At 35.4% G+C, this 17,449-nt stretch overlaps 1 protein-coding gene across 1 annotated transcript in view; it reads right to left on the bottom strand.

The window, feature by feature from the left end:
• Positions 1 to 17,449, bottom strand: part of FUT8 (fucosyltransferase 8) — a 154,030-nt gene that overhangs the window by 70,059 nt on the left and 66,522 nt on the right. The gene's annotated exons all lie outside the window — the stretch shown is intronic.

Below are 17,449 nucleotides of genomic sequence, written 5' to 3'. Positions count from 1 at the left end.
TGTCATCTTTTCTTTCTATCTGAAGAAGTTCCTTTTTCAGAGCAAGACTGCTGATGATGAATTCTTATTTTCCTTCACCTGCAAATGTCTTTAATTCACTTCATTATATTTTCCCTGGATGAAAACTTCTGGGTTGACAGTACTTTTCTTTCAGCATTTTAAAAATGTTTTGCTACTTATTTTGGCCTCCCTGTTTTCTGATAGGAAATCCACAGTCATTCAAATTGTTCCCCTATAGCTACTACACTTCTTCTGACTGCTTTCAAGATGTTTTCCACTGTCTTTAGTTATCAGAAAACCACTTATAAAGTATCTAGGAATGGATTTATTTGAATTTTTCCTGTTAGGAGTTTGCTTAGCTTCTTGAATATGTAGGTTTGTCAAATTTAGGAAGTTTCCAGTCATTTCTTCAAATATTTTCTTCAATCTCTCATTCCTACTTCTCTTCTTCTGGGATTCTAATGATACAAACATAAAGATGTTTTTGTTATTGTTCCAGGTCTCTGAGACTCTGTTTACTTTTTTTTCCCCAATCTTTATTCTGTTATTCAGATAAGATAATTTCTATTAATCTAAATTTGAGGGTTCCAGTTTTCTCCTCTATCATCTCTATTCTGTTATTAAGCCTATTTTTTATTTAGTTTATTATACTTTTCAGGTCTAAGATTTCCATTTGATTCTTCCTTATACTGTCTATTTATTTGCTGAGGCTTATTAGTTTTTCATTTGTTTCAAGAGTATAATTGCTATTGGAGCATTTTTTTTATTAGAGCTTGTTTAAAATCCTTGTCAGATAATTCCAACATCTGCATCATCTCAGTGTGGTATCTGCTGATTATCTTTTGTCATCTGAATTGAGATTTTCCTGATTCTTGGTATGATGAGTATTATGTTGTGAGACTCTGCAGTCTATTTAAATTTTCTATTTTAGTAGGCAATCAAACATTTCAGATTTACAATGCATGTCCTAGCCAACTTTTATGAGCTGTGGTTCAAATGACAATTTAATTATTAAAATCTTTTTAGTGTTGTTCTGTTCTGCCTCACTGGGCTACGTAAGAGCCAGACTGAAACTTGGATGGTATATCATACCAGAGCCCACTTCTCAAACCTTTTTCTGTATGGATTCTGATAAGTTTCATGCACGGGATGCTAGAAGGTCTGCCCAGGATTTAAAACACAGATTTTTAAAAATCTCTTTCTCTAACTCCCTTCTCTGTATAATCCTCCCTCCACTCTCTAGTTGGGAAGGAAAGTGGAACTGCCTCATTATTTCAGGATAGTAATGGTAGTCAGGATGAAAGGGGCAGCCTCAAAAAAAATAACAGGAAAGTACCTAATCCCACATTTTCCCCAGTAAACATCAATCCTGTGAGTTCTCACAAACAGGCACTCTGTAGGAGTTCTGTTTTGCACAACTTCTGGAAAGAGATGTAAATCTCTCTCTTTCAAAAATTTTTTTTTTCTTTTTGAGAATCTGCTTTTTACAGCCTAAAGAGTTCCTGAGCGAACAGCAGGGTGAGAGCTCCAAGCCTGAATCGTAACTCTAAGACAGAGTTACTTTTCCTGTGATAGTCCCTTCTCCAAGGAAAGACAGGAGAGCCAACTCTTGGACTTTGACATTCTTGCAGTTTTTGTTATCTACTTGCTGCCAAGAAGAAAGAAAGGAGCAGATGATTGTACCCTGCCATTTTTACAACCCCCTTTAAAAAGCCCCAATAGCTAGTTTCGGGGCCAGCATATTATTCCTCTTTCCACCTCTGTGCTGGTCCTTTCCCCTCCCCCCCAAGGAAAAGTAAGTAAACCTTTTCTTTCTATCCTAATCTTTGGAGAAATCTTTCTCAAAACCTGCATGCACCACCAGCATCTCCACCCTAACACAGGGCTTTGTCCATAGTCTCTGTGGCTGTAAATCTACTGGGGAGAGCCACCACTTTGTTACTGAAGTTCCATCCAGTCTCCAAGGCTGCAGTGCCCAGTGGGAAGAAAAGAGGTACCCTCAGTATTGCAGGGCATGTATAATAAACCAGGCTACATGCCCAGTATCCACAGATACAGAACCTGGGGATGACAGGGAGGCAACTTTTTTCATGATATTTGCCCACAATTGGGCAGATATAATCAAAATGGGGCTTTTTTTTGGTATTTCTAGTTGCAGGCCTCTCCAGCACCCTCAAGTAGGATATATAGGAGGCAAAACAAACACATAAATACACAAAACAGAAATTCACTGTGTATAGGATTTTTTGTTGTAATAAATAGGAAGAGTAGTGTATGATGTGTTTACTACCTCTTATGCAGAAACAGAAGCCTAAAAGTGTGTTTTAAGCCCACTATATTCTCAAATATTTACTGTACATGTAACTAACAACTACAATCCTACTCATTTATTGGCAAACTTAATGGCTACATTTCCAGAGGCATTTGCTGATATTAGCTCCTTTTAAACTTTTTTAAAACAATTTTAGGCCGGGCGTGGTGGCTCACGCCTGTAATCCTAGCACTCTGGGAGGCCGAGGTGGGCGGATCCTTTGAGCTCAGGAGTTCGAGACCAGCCTGAGCAAGAGCGAGACCCCATCTCTACTAAAAATAGAAAGAAATTATATGGACAGCTAAAAATATATATATAGAAAAAATTAGCCGGGCATGGTGGTGCATGCCTGTAGTCCCAGCTACTCGGGAGGCTGAGACAGGAGGATCCCTTGAGCTCAGGAGTTTGAGGTTGCTGTGAGCTAGGCTGACGCCACGGCACTCACTCTAGCCTGGGCAACAGAGTGAGACTCTGTCTCAAAAAAAAAAAAAAAAAAAAAAAAAAAAAAAAAAACAATTTTAATCTTGATAATAATATGGCATATCTTCTTACATAAAGGAAAATATAACATTTGAAGAAATGAACTTTAGTAGTGACCACCTGAAGAGATTATTCAAAGCCTCTATGGTATGTAGGCTTTGAATATAGGAAGGACTCTTTGTATGTAAAAGGTTTCATTAGGGTTGTCTTGTTTCCTTTTTCATCCATTAGATAAGGACAAAGGGCAGGGCACTAGGTCCTTTGGTTGCAAAGCCAAACACCATCTATATCTTGTCCCTAGCCTTTTACGCATAATCAACTATCTCACATGGGACACTCCAGCAACCCCTGTCTTTATTTCTGATTTTACTTACAATGGCAAGATATAATCTCCTCTCCTAGCCCTGACACAAATCCAGCAAGTCCAGCCACTCTAACCACTCCAGGGGAAGAAGATTCAGATCAAAAATCAAAATAAAACATTCCCCTCCCCCGAAAAGACCCAATCAACCAAATAAAAAATCACCAACCTTGGGTAGACCTGAATAAGAGGAATGTCCAAAGCTTAGGGCTATTTTATTGGCAGAATGATAACTAGAATTCTTCCAACAATTCTAGTAACCTCTGATATGCTTCGTCTTTATGGAATAAATGGTAGTATATGTACATATAAAAGTGTCAGATTTTATAGGAGATATACTTTGTATTAGGCATGTAGCCTTTGCCAGACCCCTAGGGGGATAAAGGGAATGGGATGCAAAAGGGGAACTTGCATTCCTTATCCCTCCTGATAAGGAGGAACTTTATCCCTCCCTATCTCTCCTGCTAAAGAGGACACCTGAGCTGCAGGATATGACCTATGTAGGGGTCCTAGGAACCGGCTGTTTGAAAAGAATTTATTACAGTGGCTGTTCTGGCCCAGTTGCTCACTCCTTCCAGAAAAGCACTCTGTAAAACCCACCGCTCCCCCACCCTTCCTGAGGTGGATGCTTTTTTTGGCCTCCACCCATTTGCAGCCAGATGCTCAAATAAACAGCATTTTGCTAAACCTGAGGTTTCCATGTCTCCTTCTCGGCTCCGATCTAACACTTTGTTTAACAATAAATGACATTTATGCCAATGAAAAAAGAGAGGAATAAAAAATGTAATAGTTATGAAAAATACATGGAATAGATGAGAGAAAACAGTAACAAGCAATGATAAAAATAATGGTATGTCTCTATCCATTCAGATGTAGTTAAAGATTCCCTACTGCTCCAAATTGAAATCCTTATGTGCTTTCTTTTCCACCTACATCTTAATCTTTCTGGCTATTAGGGCCTAGAGCCTCTTCTGATAAGATTCCAGCAATAACCCACATGTACTATTAGAACTTAATTGTAGAAGCTTTAAACTCCCCTTGTAGAACCTGATATTATTCAGAATAAATCAGAATTTTGTACCAATATTTAAGCAGATATCATTGTATATTTGAAAGTTTCATCATCGTTAACATTGTCCCTTACTCCATTTTATAGAGATCACTATGCTCTTAATAATGACCTAAAGTAAACAAACATTGGCCAGTCTGTGACAAAGCAGGGAGTATATTCCTGAGTTTTTACATAACTATTCATATATAGTCTTGTTGATCTAAAAAATCCCTAGTCTCATAAATGGAAAAAAAACAACAACAACTAATTGTTTAGGGATAGGAACCTCAGCAGGGGGCAGATAAAAGCATATGCTCAGAGAGTTGACACCTCAAATACCGACAAGAGTTCATACACAGCTAAAGGAACTAAAGGAGGAAAGAAAAGGAAATAGAAGGCAAAAATATTTAAGAATTATTTCCATCACAGTCTAGATCAGGGTGAGCAAACTTCTGTAAAGGAACAGACAGTAAATATCTTTGGCTTTATAGGCCATATCTTCTCTGTTGTAATTATTCAGCTTTGGCACTACAGCCTGAAAGTAGTCATAGACAATATATAAACAAATGAGTGTGGCTATGTTCCAATAAAACTTTATTTACCAAAACAGTTGGGCTGGATTTGGCCTGAGGGGGGTACTTTGATGATCTCTGGTCTAGGCCAATAAAATCTGTAAAAACAGGGTGGCAAAAAGGAAAAGCAACCTCACACAAAGTGGGAAGGAATATATGCTCCCTAAGGAAAGTACCTATGTCTTGTTCTGTTTTTTATTTTGCTTTAATACACCTTCTGAGACTTGTTCACCTTTAATGAGCCACATAGATTTAGGTCCTCAGTAAACTGAAAGAGATTCTCCAATGCCCACATTATTTTCTATTCATACTAGTAGCATTATTTTCCTTATGTCTGAGCTGCTAAAATCTTATCTTTCTGATGATATTTACCTAGACCATAAATACATTTTGAATCTTCCAGGATAACACTACTACATATTGAACAAAATTTAAAACTGGATGAGAGCAACTAATATTCATTTCCTACCAGCTAGAAAGAAGATGCACCATAGACGTAATAAACAGGTCAGGATGTGTTCAGCATTTCTACTGTGAAACATTAGGCTTTCTACCCACACCTCTGACTATTGGAGTTTTAATCTACTTCACACATAATTCTACATTCTACCATCATTAATTGAAACTTTTTTAAATCCAAAGAAAGAAAATCACCTCTCATGCTATGATTAAAGAAAAAAATAACTACTTTTTTTTTTTTTTTTTTTTTGAGACACAGTTTTGCTTTGTTGCCTGGGCTAGAGTGCTGTGGCATCAGCCTAGTTCACGGCAACCTCAAACTCCTGGGCTGAAGTGATCCTCCTGCCTCAGCCTCCAAGTAGCTGAGACTACAGGCACACACCACTGCACCTGGCTAAGTTTTTCTATTTTTGGTAGAGACAGGGTCTCATTCTTGCTTAGGCTGGTCTCGAACTCCTGAGCTCAAGCGATCCTCCCTCCTCAGCCTCCCAGAGTGCTAGGATTACAGGCATAAGCCACTATGCCCAGCCTAGATAACTACTTTTCAAACACATTTTCCAAAGGATTTTTATAATATCAATCTCCTTTTTCCTTCACGTTTGTTCATTTCTAAAAAAAAAAAAAAAGTTTACATTCTCTGATTTTTGTAAACTTTTGTGTTGTCAGAATTGCTAATCATTTATAATGATGATGAAGACAACCCATCTTAAGAAGTGGAAACCAGCAGAACTCACTTCTAGAAACTTCATATTTTATGGTTCTACTCATCTAGCTATTTAAAAGTTATACTTCGCTTTCCCCTATTTTTTTTTTTAAATTTGTGTCTCACTCTGTCACCCTGGGTAGAGTGCAGTGGAGCTGTAGCTCACTGCAACCTCAAACCCCTGGGCTCAAGTGACCCTGTTGTCTCAGCCTCCGGAGAAGCTGGGGACTACAGGCCCACACCACCATGAGGGTGCTTTCCTCTATTATTAACTAGTTACACGAGACATCTAGTCATTTATAGTCTCTATAGCAAGGCCCCATGTTGCTAGTGATGGGCAGATGCAGATAAGGATGTATCTTCACGAGCTAGTATTAAAAGCATCCCTAAACTTATATCCATTCATTCACCTTACTCAAAGCACCAGGAAAACAAACAAACACAAACACAGAAAAAACTGGCTTCTCAAGCTTCTCATTAGCAGTGACTATATGGACTTGGAGTTAAGACTCTTTCTCTTCCCTCTGCTATTTGTTAGGCAAGTTATACAGATCTCTCTAAGTCTCAATTTACTCTCCTGTACATGGAACATTATAACATCTGCTTCAAAGGAATTACTTTGCATAATACCTAGCATACAGAAAGTGCTCAGAAATGCAGTTTAAATACATTCTTCATCCTCATAGCTTCCTTTAATGTACTTCAATACTCGAGAAGAACAAGAAGAAATATCTGCTCCCTATCACCTTTGCAACTAAAGGAGTTACTGAGAACTTGAGATATTTGGGTGCTTTATCATCTATTTTTGATATGACCCAAACCTTGAGCCCAGGATAACAGCAGTGTAATGACTTGAACATCTCAATTCTCTGTAGAGAAAGAGAAATTAGTGCAAACCTTTTAGAAATGGGTTTTTGAAGTGATATGAGCTGTGTGAATCACATATATTACCCCTAATGAATATTTATCACAACTGGCATTTTAGGTTTAGATGGGTCAAATTTATTAATATGATGGCATACATGCAAGTAAGCAAACATCCAAACATTTTTTTAAAAGGGCTATAATCAACCTGTGAGAACTGTCATGCTCATTTTCTAAGGCCAGAGTATATCCACATATTTTAATTGATTGTATAAATATGCAGTTATATGCTTTTATGATTTATCACTGAGCCATATCTATGACTTATTTGATCTTAGATTCTCAGTCAGTATTCTGTCCTCAGTCAAGCAACTAGAAGGTAGGGGCAGAGGAAGAGGAGGCAGTTAGGGTTACTGAACAGAAACAATGAAGTCATTGGAAAGGCTGCTCAGTTATGATCTATGGTCAACAAAAGTCACACCTAGGGCATGGCTGACTTACACAAAAGTTGTCGGCAGTTAATGAACAAGCAGCTGATATACATTTGCAGGCTGGTAGTTGAGAAAGTGCTTAGGCTCTAAGGAGTGATGGAATGTAAAAGTCCTAGTCTGAGGTTAAGTACTCTTTAATGGAAAGCTGCCGTTCTAACACCAAATTAAAACAAAATTTTAACTACAGGCAACCTAGACTTACTTTGTCATCATGTCTGTGTGCTTGGGACAGAACCCACTCAATCTTAAAGAGGCAGCATCTATTACTTTTCATCTAATTTTGCAATATGTCTTTATTTCAGGTTTCTCACTGTTGGTGCTCTCAGGTAATCTCATGTCTTTGGAGAAAGACTAAGAACCCGTTAGGGACTTGAGGTTCCCTCCTCATTCAATAAGAATGGCTTCCTTAGGGGCAGAGAGTGGATTCACTGAAACGTAAACTTCAGGAACCTTCATTTGCCCAGGTAGCTTCAAAGGCCCTGGTAAGGGCTTATGCTATGTGGTCACCTAGACATGTGTTTTTACAAAATTTGCAAAATTTGGCCACAACTTGTTACAGTATCTATTTCTTTCCACTCAGAATTCCCAGCCATCTCACTTCTCCAGTGTAGGTATTATATACTTGTGTTAGTAGCAAATAAAGTGGCCATCTGCATTTCTGGGATCTTGCTATCGGAAATTAAGCTGGAGTTTATTTAGTTTGGATTTAGAAGGATACATTTATGTGGTTCATAGTTGTTTCTGTGTACAGTTATTTCTATGACATAAATAGGTTCAGGATGAGGGGCTGTATTTTGATATGAATGTGTCCCACAGTGCCTAGCATAGGAAGTATAAGAGAAGCGGAAGAGTCAGTTCTCGATGATGTCTAGTCAAAATGGAAGTTCTCTTCTGTCATTAATATCCTAAATGTAGTGTATACCATTAAAAATGTAACATAAGCAATTACATGTACCATATTTTTTTCTTTTTCTGATGAGAATCACTTGAAATAGATTTATCTGAATTCCTGTCTATAGGACATAAGCTTACAACAGTGCTACAAATATGAAGTATAATTATATGTGAAGTTGCAAATTTTATGCATCACAAATAGCAATAATATAAAACTGTTTTATCAGCCATGCTAGAAAAAAGACCTATTCAATCTTTCTATTCTCTTTATAGAAAATATTACAAAATCATTGGCAATTCTCTTTACAGAAAATATTACAGATCATTATCATGTAATCAAAGGGTATGCAGCTAAGAAATATGAGGAGAAATAGTATTATAAAGAGTATCAGACAGTTAATAAAAAATTATTTTTCTGGAGTTTTGTGTTTGCAGTACTTGTCAGCTTTATAAAACTTGTAATTTGTTTAGAGTTCTTTCTTCATTATAAATAGTCAATCATCACTATTCATAGATTCTGTATTTGTGAATTCACCTACTTGCTAAAATTTATTTGTAACCCCAAATGCAATATTTATGGTGCTTTCACAGTCACTCATGGACATGTGCAGTGCAGTAAAAAATTTGAGTCATCCAATGCACACGTTTTCAGCCAAGGTCAAATAAGGTGGAGCTCTGCCTTCTTGTTTCAGCTCTCATATTGTAAACAACTGTCCTTTTTGCAGTCTACTTAGTGCCATGTTTTTTGCATTTTTGTGCTTTTGTTTGGTGATTTCACTGTTTAAAATGGTCCCCAAGTATAGTGCTAAAGTGCTGTCCAGTGTTCCTAAAGTGCAAGAAAGCTGTGATGTGCCTTACAGAGAAAATATGTATGTCAGATTAGCTTTGTTCAGGCATGAGTTACCGATGTTAATCAACAAGATATGTTAAAGGACATGTCTTTAAATAAAAACATACATAAAACATACATATACTGATGGAATATATATATAATACAGTCAAAATGTTGTGACCAGAGGCTCATGGGAACCTATGCCTGTATTTCCCCTAGGAACAATGGTTCTGTATTCATTAATTCCGTGTTTGTGGTGACATTATAGAATATAACTGACATGAATAACGAGAAGTGATTGTATACATTAACTTAAATATTTAATTTGTATTTGTATTTTGCATTCCTTTGCATTCCTTCCTAGAAGATAACATCAGAAATTGAATGGGCTTCAGGTGCATCTCCCAAACTCGAATCTGCCTCTGCTCAAGAGCCTCCATTTTCCCTTCATGGAATCCTTGCTACTCCACAATTCTTGCCTCACTGGAACTGGTATTAAGATTCAAGAAAATGAACCTCCAGCTTCAGACTTGGTAGTTATGACGGAATGATGTGGTAAAAGCCTTTTATTATTGACAATTAAGAGAATCTAAAGATAAGAAATATGTAAACTTAAAATGTCAAAATGCTGACAGTTTAGTGAGTACACTGTCAGGAATTTTTAAAAGTTCCTTCATTATCATTAGACATCTCAAAATATTTTTAAACTCATGCTAAGAAAACCCAAAATCTGAAATTCAAACTTGGGCAATGATTTTAATTTTAAATGAAAGAGGAATTAATCTGTATTTTACTGTAAATTATGTTAATAATAAATTATACTATTTAATTCAGATTAATGACTTTAAAGAGACGACTGCCAAATGGCATTCAGATTGGAAATGAAAAAGTAAAAGTGTCTATTTGTAGGTGACATGGTAATCTATGTAGGAAATCCAACAGAGCTACAAAAAAGCTACCAGAACTAATAAATGAGTTTGGCAAAGTTGTAAGATGCAAAATCAATAATACAAAAATGAACTGTATTCCTATGTACTAGTAACACTCAGACAAGTTGATGCTAAATTTTAAATAAAAATGCAAAAGACCTATAATAAACAAATTTTTTTTTTTTTTTTTTGAGACAGAGTCTCACTTTGTTGCCCAGGCTAGAGTGAGTGCCGTGGCATCAGCTCACAGCAACCTCAAACTCCTGAGCTCAAGGGATCCTCCTGTCTCAGCCTCCCGAGTAGTTGGGACTACAGGCATGCACCACCATGCCCGGCTAATTTTTTCTATATATATTTTTAGCTGTCCATATGATTTCTTTCTATTTTTTTAGTAGAGATGGGGTCTCGCTCTTGCTCAGGCTGGTCTCGAACTCCTGAGCTCAAAGGATCCGCCCACCTCGGCCTCCCAGAGTGCTAGGATTACAGGCGTGAGCCACCGCGCCCGACCAATAAACAAAATTTTAAAATAAAAGAATAAAGTTGGAGAAATCACACTACCCAGATTTAACACTACAAAGTTACAGTAACTGAGACAGTGTGGTATTTGGCAAAAGGATAGACACATACATCAATTGATTTTTGACAAAAGTGCTAAGGTAATTAAATAGAAAAGGGATAATCTTTTAGCAAATGGTTCTAGACCAACTGATATAGCTATATGCAAGAAAATGAACCTCAGCTCTTAGTTCACATGATACCTCAAAATGGATCATAGACCTAAATATAAGAGCTAAAATCATAAAACTAGAAGAAAACAGAGTTTCTCTTTAGTGAATTTTTCATTCATATGCGGCATTATATTTTTGGCTTCTTTGTGTTAGTTTTCAACTTTCTCATCAATCTCCTTGATCTCACTTGCCATCCATATTCTGAATTCCATATCTGACATTTCAACAATTTCCTTTTGGTTGGAGTCCAATGCTCGAGAGAGAACCATTGTGATCTGTTGGGGAGGTCAAAACAGCCTATGTTTAATGTTGCCAGAGTTCTTACGCTGGTTCCTTCTTTCTCATGTGGAACCTCTTCTCTCAGCTCAAGAGAGATAGCTTTGTGGTACACCTGTTCTCCTCTGCTAGGAACTCTCTTGCTCAGTGAAGACAGGGAGAAGTCCCTGGATCACGTGCTTGAGTCCAACTCCAGAAGATTGACCAGGCAGGAAAACGGCAGATGTATTGTGAGCCTATTAACACTGCTGCTCTCCTGTGTCTTCCTGTTCCCCTGTGGTTGTCTTGGGCAGTTGGCATGTGCAGTGTTAGTGTTTGCCCCACCCAGGTCCCTTGGTGGTGGTGGACGGTCAGTGCACACTGCATGAGCATTTGCCCCACCCAAGTCCATTGGCAGCGGTGGGTGTTTGGCACATGTAGTGTGAGCCTATTCTTGTTTTAACATGATACTTCATTTACTCATTAACTCATTTATTTATATCTACTCCATGTAATACTGTAATATAATTTTGTTTTGGGGGAAAGTTTTTCAAAGCCAAACGCAGTGTTATGATAATAAGAGAATATAGATATGATAAGCTATTCTCCCAAGTTCTTGTATTCAAATTAAATAAAGTAATACAAGTGGACTATTGACAGATTCTACATTTTTATGAAGGTCAATAAAGAGTTCAAGCTCACATTACCATTATTTATAAAATGAAGGCAGTAAGCAACAATTACATTAAAAATATGTTCCAAAAATATTTAATTTTGTGCTTTGACACAGGAATGCTAAACACTCAAGAGAAAAAGAAACTGTCAGCTGGAGAAATCCGACTTAGTAATGATAAAAAATTCAATATGATAACTATAATTTTTATTAGAGTAAAACTGGCTGCGACATTTACCCTCTGCTTTTTCACTTGAGATGACATATGTGATTTTATTCTTTTCTTCTTAGATCCACTGGTTTGGTACTTTTGTTTTATTCTCTTCATCTTAATTTTGCTTTTAGTTTTTATATCTTTCATTCTTCTAAGTTATTCTATGATAATTTGCTTTCTTTCTTGGATAAGTCAAGTCATAGCAATTTTTCTTCTGACCATTTGCCTCTCTTATTTTCCCATTCCAGGAAGGAAAAGATGTGCCGAACTTATAATCAAATTACTTCTGTGATGGCTAATAATCATTTTTTAAATGGCACATTAAAATGTATACGGCAATCAGAAAAATTTGATTAATGACTAGTTATTTGATGATAAAAATGATTCTTAATTTACTTAGGTGTGATAATAATGTGGTTATGTTTTGAAAAAGTATCTTTGTCTTTTAGAAATTCACACTGAAATATTTACCAATGAAATTATACAATGTGTGTGTGTGTCTGTGTCTAGGATTTGCTTCAAAATGATCCTGGAGACACTGAGGAGTGGTTGCAGTACAGATGAAACAAAACTAACCATAAAGCTGGATGATGTATATGTAGGGATTCACTAGTCTCTTATTTTTCTATGTTGAAGTTTTCCATAATAAATGTTTTTTAAAAAGGAATGATGAAGCCTACTGGAAAATTTAGTGTAATAGAGATAAGATAAATAGCAGAAAGATCCAAATAAAGAGTTAGAAATATAAACATAAAAAGAAAGAATTGTAGAGATTTTAAAAATTCTGTGTGTGTGTGTGTGTGTGTGTGTGTGTGTGTCTGGGATTGAGGACACTTAACTCAGCAATACTCTCAGAATATTACTAGAATTTCAACTTCCTGAGGGCAAACACCATGTCCATTTGGTTTACAACCATATCCTTAGCAATGTACCTAATGCCCAGTACATTCAAATACTTAAGGAATGGATGAACCAACAAATTACTCAATTAGACCAAAGCTCCTACATGCAAAGGCTCTGTAAAATCTCTAAGAATTCAAGATAAAGTCATTTTTAATAACGCTTAGAAAACCACCTCCAATAAATTTTCTTTTTTACTTCCTACTACCACCTTTGTCCTTACTCAACTTCTAGTAGAGCAACTTCCTCTTTACTTCATGAACACTGCCCATGTCACCATATCCACTTACCATTTCTTGTTCTTTCCTTAGTGAAAATTGTTTATATTTTTGACCTTGAGAAAGATATTTTCTTTCTCAGCATACTCTTAGGTCTTAGTTCTGAGAAACTGTCTGCTTTTCCCTAGTTGTTCTCATCTCAAACTAATGATTCCTTTCAAATAAGGAAAAGCCCTGAAAGTTTCTCCCCATCGCAGTTGTTGTTTTAAATATTTAATAAATATTTTAATGCAGTTAATATGATGACTTTTCTTAATGAGTTACAGATAGTACCACCTCTGACTTTATTTTGGTTAGACAGAAATATAAGTGCTATTTCAATTACTTGGTAGAACACACTTCACAACTGTGAGAATATCTGATGACTGATTTGATCGCATTGTCAGTATACTAGCAGTTAAATAAAGTTTATAGTTATATTCTGGCCTTAAATCTATCTTGAAGAATTAGTCCTGTCAAAGAAGGATGGGGTCAGACACATCCCGTGTTGGAGTGGAGGGTTTCTCCACAAACTGAAATATATGTTTAATAGCCTCAATAATGTATCCCTAGTGTGATCTGGTCCCTTTCCATTCCAAAAGATCAACCACAGACACTGGAATCCATACAGGAAAAGAGAAATTTTCTATTTCTCCAACAAAACTTATTTTTGAATGGAAAAAACAAATCTCTACCCTCAGTTAAAGAGTGAAGTAATTATTTTCAATTTTCACATCTTGTAGTTTTCCTTTCTCACAACAAAAGAAAAATAACCTACCAATTTCCAGTAAAAGTCCTATTCAAAACATAAACAAAACAAAAGCAAACAAAATAAAGCAAAACACAGAGCAAACAAAAAAAATCTTTTACTGTGGCTACTTTTTACATACTTTATTTAGATTCATCTGAAATGGGCTCAATTGCTTAAAATGTCAACTTTGGGGCTAGGCAGAAAAAAAAAATCTATTATCCTATACTAGAAGACAGATAATTTCAAGTTAACTTGGGACGTATCTTTCCCCACCAGAGTTGCCAACTTCCAACTGCTCCAAACAAGTTAAGAAACTAAGGCATTGATGTATACAGATGTCTTTCATTGTGTCTGTTTAATATCAGCTAATTAGAAACTACAACATAAATTCTCTAAAGAGAATCTCTTCCATGTAAAATTACTCAAAAGCCTAGGGAAATGACTTACATTATGGTAAAATGTGGATTCATAACGAAAATATAAGCAATGTGTAGTTTTTAAAATGAATCCCAATATCAGAAACTAGTAGAAATAAAAATAATAGCATTTTCTCAATCTGTTATGATTTACATAACACAAGAGTAAAGACTAGTACAAAATAATATTTAAAACAATCCAACATTACATGTTAGGAGATTTGGTTGATCCTAATAGCATACCTGAGGTTATCTACAATCTGATTTTTGTAATTTTTTAATCAGTTTAATCTTTATAAACCATGCCATAGGGCCTTTAACCTTGAAGAGACAATAATTTTAATTACGACAACCATAGATGCTGTTTCACTGAATTCTAGTTGCGCAAAGTACCTTTTTATTTTCCAGCATCTCCTGTGAAATTGGTCCTCCCAAGTAAAACCAATATATAGGATAAATGAATGGGGGAAATCAAAAATTGAGACCAAACTTCTTGTCAAAACTGAGCTGTATGACTATAAGTCAAGCAGGATTTTCCTGAAACATAATGATATTCGCTCAATTCAAATGATTGGAGAATTACAGAAAGAAAGGCTTAGATTTAAAATGTTACAGATTAAGATGAGAGCTTAATCTGTATTGTTTTCTTGTTCTGTGTCTTGCATTGTACTTGGAACAAATCAGGGTTTAACAAATCCTTGTTGGTGATATTGAAAACTGATCATAAATTTCATCAGTACTAATAAAAATGTAGTAAAACTGAAAAGGTTTTCAACTACCTAATTAGTGGTCACCAAACCAATCACTGAAAGTAAATTATAAAAATACCTGAATTATTTATCACAAATACGATAAGTTATATAGATGATGAAAACCTGCGAAACAGACTTAAAATATTAAAAACATTTGCTTTTAATGTACTTTTTCCTATTATTTCCTACTCAGACAAATGTTAATATGATCTTTTATATCTCTGGTGTACCTTTAAGATCTCTAAGCATATTACCAAGATTAACTCATTCATTTGAACTTCTCTTATAGTAACATCATTATCATAATTAACAGAAAAACACTAAAGCACAGTATTTATCATTGACCCAGGCATTTACTAGTGAGCTCAGGAGATAACAAAAAAAAGGCATTATAAAATTATCACAAAATCACTCTTTAAAAACATGTATGGCTATGAGATGGGGTGAAAAGTTGGAGAAAAGAGTCAGAAGTAGCTCAACTTAAGGTTTCAACATAATTTCTGAATTGGTTGCTTTGTTGATTAAAATCACGTGACTACACTATGAAAAAAAATCCTATGAATATTCAATATACAAGGAACCCACAACTCTGAATAAAACTAGTTGATGGGCTAAATAAGGAGAGCCTTCTAAAGTTTCCATTAATAAATTGTATGAACTGCTTATTTTTATTTTGAGTACAGGTATCAAGAGTCAAAGTTTTTTTTTTTCTTTATCTATATTCTTTTAAAAAGCTTTATTTCCTAGTGTCCTACTATTTTCTAAGGCCTACTGAAGGACTTAAATCGCCTTTTTATAGTAATATTTCATTTAAAGTAATTGTAAGTGAACTCAAATAGATTTGAATGCCAAGAAAAGTTGTACTGGAAAAAAAAATTTAGTCATAGTTTACCTATGTAAGTTGCTCAACTCTCCTGATTAAACTGACTAATACATTTGACAAATCATTCTTTTTTTTAAAGTAGTAGCTGTGCCTAAAAATGCATCGAGGATAAAAGTCCAGTCAGAGAAAACACTCCTTACAAATATGTATGTTTAATTTTGTTGGAATGATGGGAAAGTACTCTTATTCACCTCTATCCAGAGAAGAGGAGGAGTGAGTGAGTGGTATCTTTAATCTTTAACAAATAATATGATAAAAATATAGTCCCTAACTTCAAAGAACTTTTAGTCTAGATAGAAATCGAGATCATAAAGACATTAAATAATTAAAAGAAAAATATTCTTCCAAAGTATATTTTTCCTACTGAGATTTTTCCCCCATTTCCTTGAATGTTAAAAAAATCACTTTTTTTTCCCAATCAGAAAAAAATAACAGGAAAGTAAACATTTGTTAAATAGCAATATTTGAACCTGAAGTTAAGATCTAAGTAAAATGGTAGGTTTTGCTATAGTTTAAAAGATTGCAAAAGCCAATGTAGTTTTAAATCACTAGCTTGATTTACAAGTAAAATTCTGTAACACAAAACCATGGAAATCAGCATCTAGAGGATCAAATTAGCACTATTGTGAAAGTACTTGGACACTTAAAAACCAAAAGAAAAAAAAGAAACTAAAGTAGGTGGCAGGTACTTGTTACAATGTAGAGAGCTGAACTATCACCACATCATAGTTTAAATACAGTGGGTGAAAATTTAATGAATATGTGGAAACAGAAGAAGCTCAGAAACCATAGTTATTTCCATTTTAAATAAGGATAATGGTTCTGCACCACCAGCTGTTTATAGTTCATTGAATGAGGTTCTAGTTGTTAGGAGATAATTACCTCTTCCCTACAGAAGTGAAGTGCTTCTCATTCTTCAGACACCTCTGATGAATGGCCATGAAAGTATGACACCAAGACAGCAAGCCAAGATCACTTTGGTTTTTAATGATCTCTTTAAACACTTGATTTTCTATTTTTTCCTATTTAAGTGTAGGAAAATGTGCACCTTTAAACATACAGAAGCATGTCACTGGTTGTCATTTTGCTTTTATAAGACACTTTAACATTAAAGAAAAAGCAGACTGATTGTACACAGTAAGTATACCATCAACAACATTAGAAAAGGATGGAGGTGGAAGATGTTCTATGGTCATTCCAACTTTAAGTATTTTTGAGTTTTGAAGAATTCTACTGATACATTGTTTTCCTCTGAAAAGAATTTTCTTAGTTTTCTGTCAGTTAATGATGCTCACATTATCCCAGTCATTTCAGCTCTTTCGCTCATTTGGAAAGGCCTATCAATTCTATCTTCCCAGGCTCTCACAATTTGTCTCTTCACTTCTGCAAACTGCCATGTACCTCAATACTTCTCATCTGCACTATGGTCCTCTTATTGTAAATGTTCTCCCTCCTCCTACTCTCTTCAAACACTAATCTAGTTCAACCAAAATACTACTTTCAGATTAATATTACTAAAGTACCACTGTAATCATGCCACTCTTATGCGTAAAACCTTTCAAAAGCAGTTTGTGACTCCAAAATACAAAAATACTTATGGTACATTAAGCAGAAAAACAAAATTCAAAAATAAATAAATCTGTCCTTATAAATATTAAGACTGTGTATGCATA

The sequence above is a fragment of the Eulemur rufifrons genome, chromosome 2 (genome assembly GCF_041146395.1).
Source record: "Eulemur rufifrons isolate Redbay chromosome 2, OSU_ERuf_1, whole genome shotgun sequence".
Taxonomy (NCBI): domain Eukaryota; kingdom Metazoa; phylum Chordata; class Mammalia; order Primates; family Lemuridae; genus Eulemur; species Eulemur rufifrons.
Note: the sequence above shows the minus strand (reverse complement) of the source record. Positions and strands in the feature narration are given on the sequence as shown.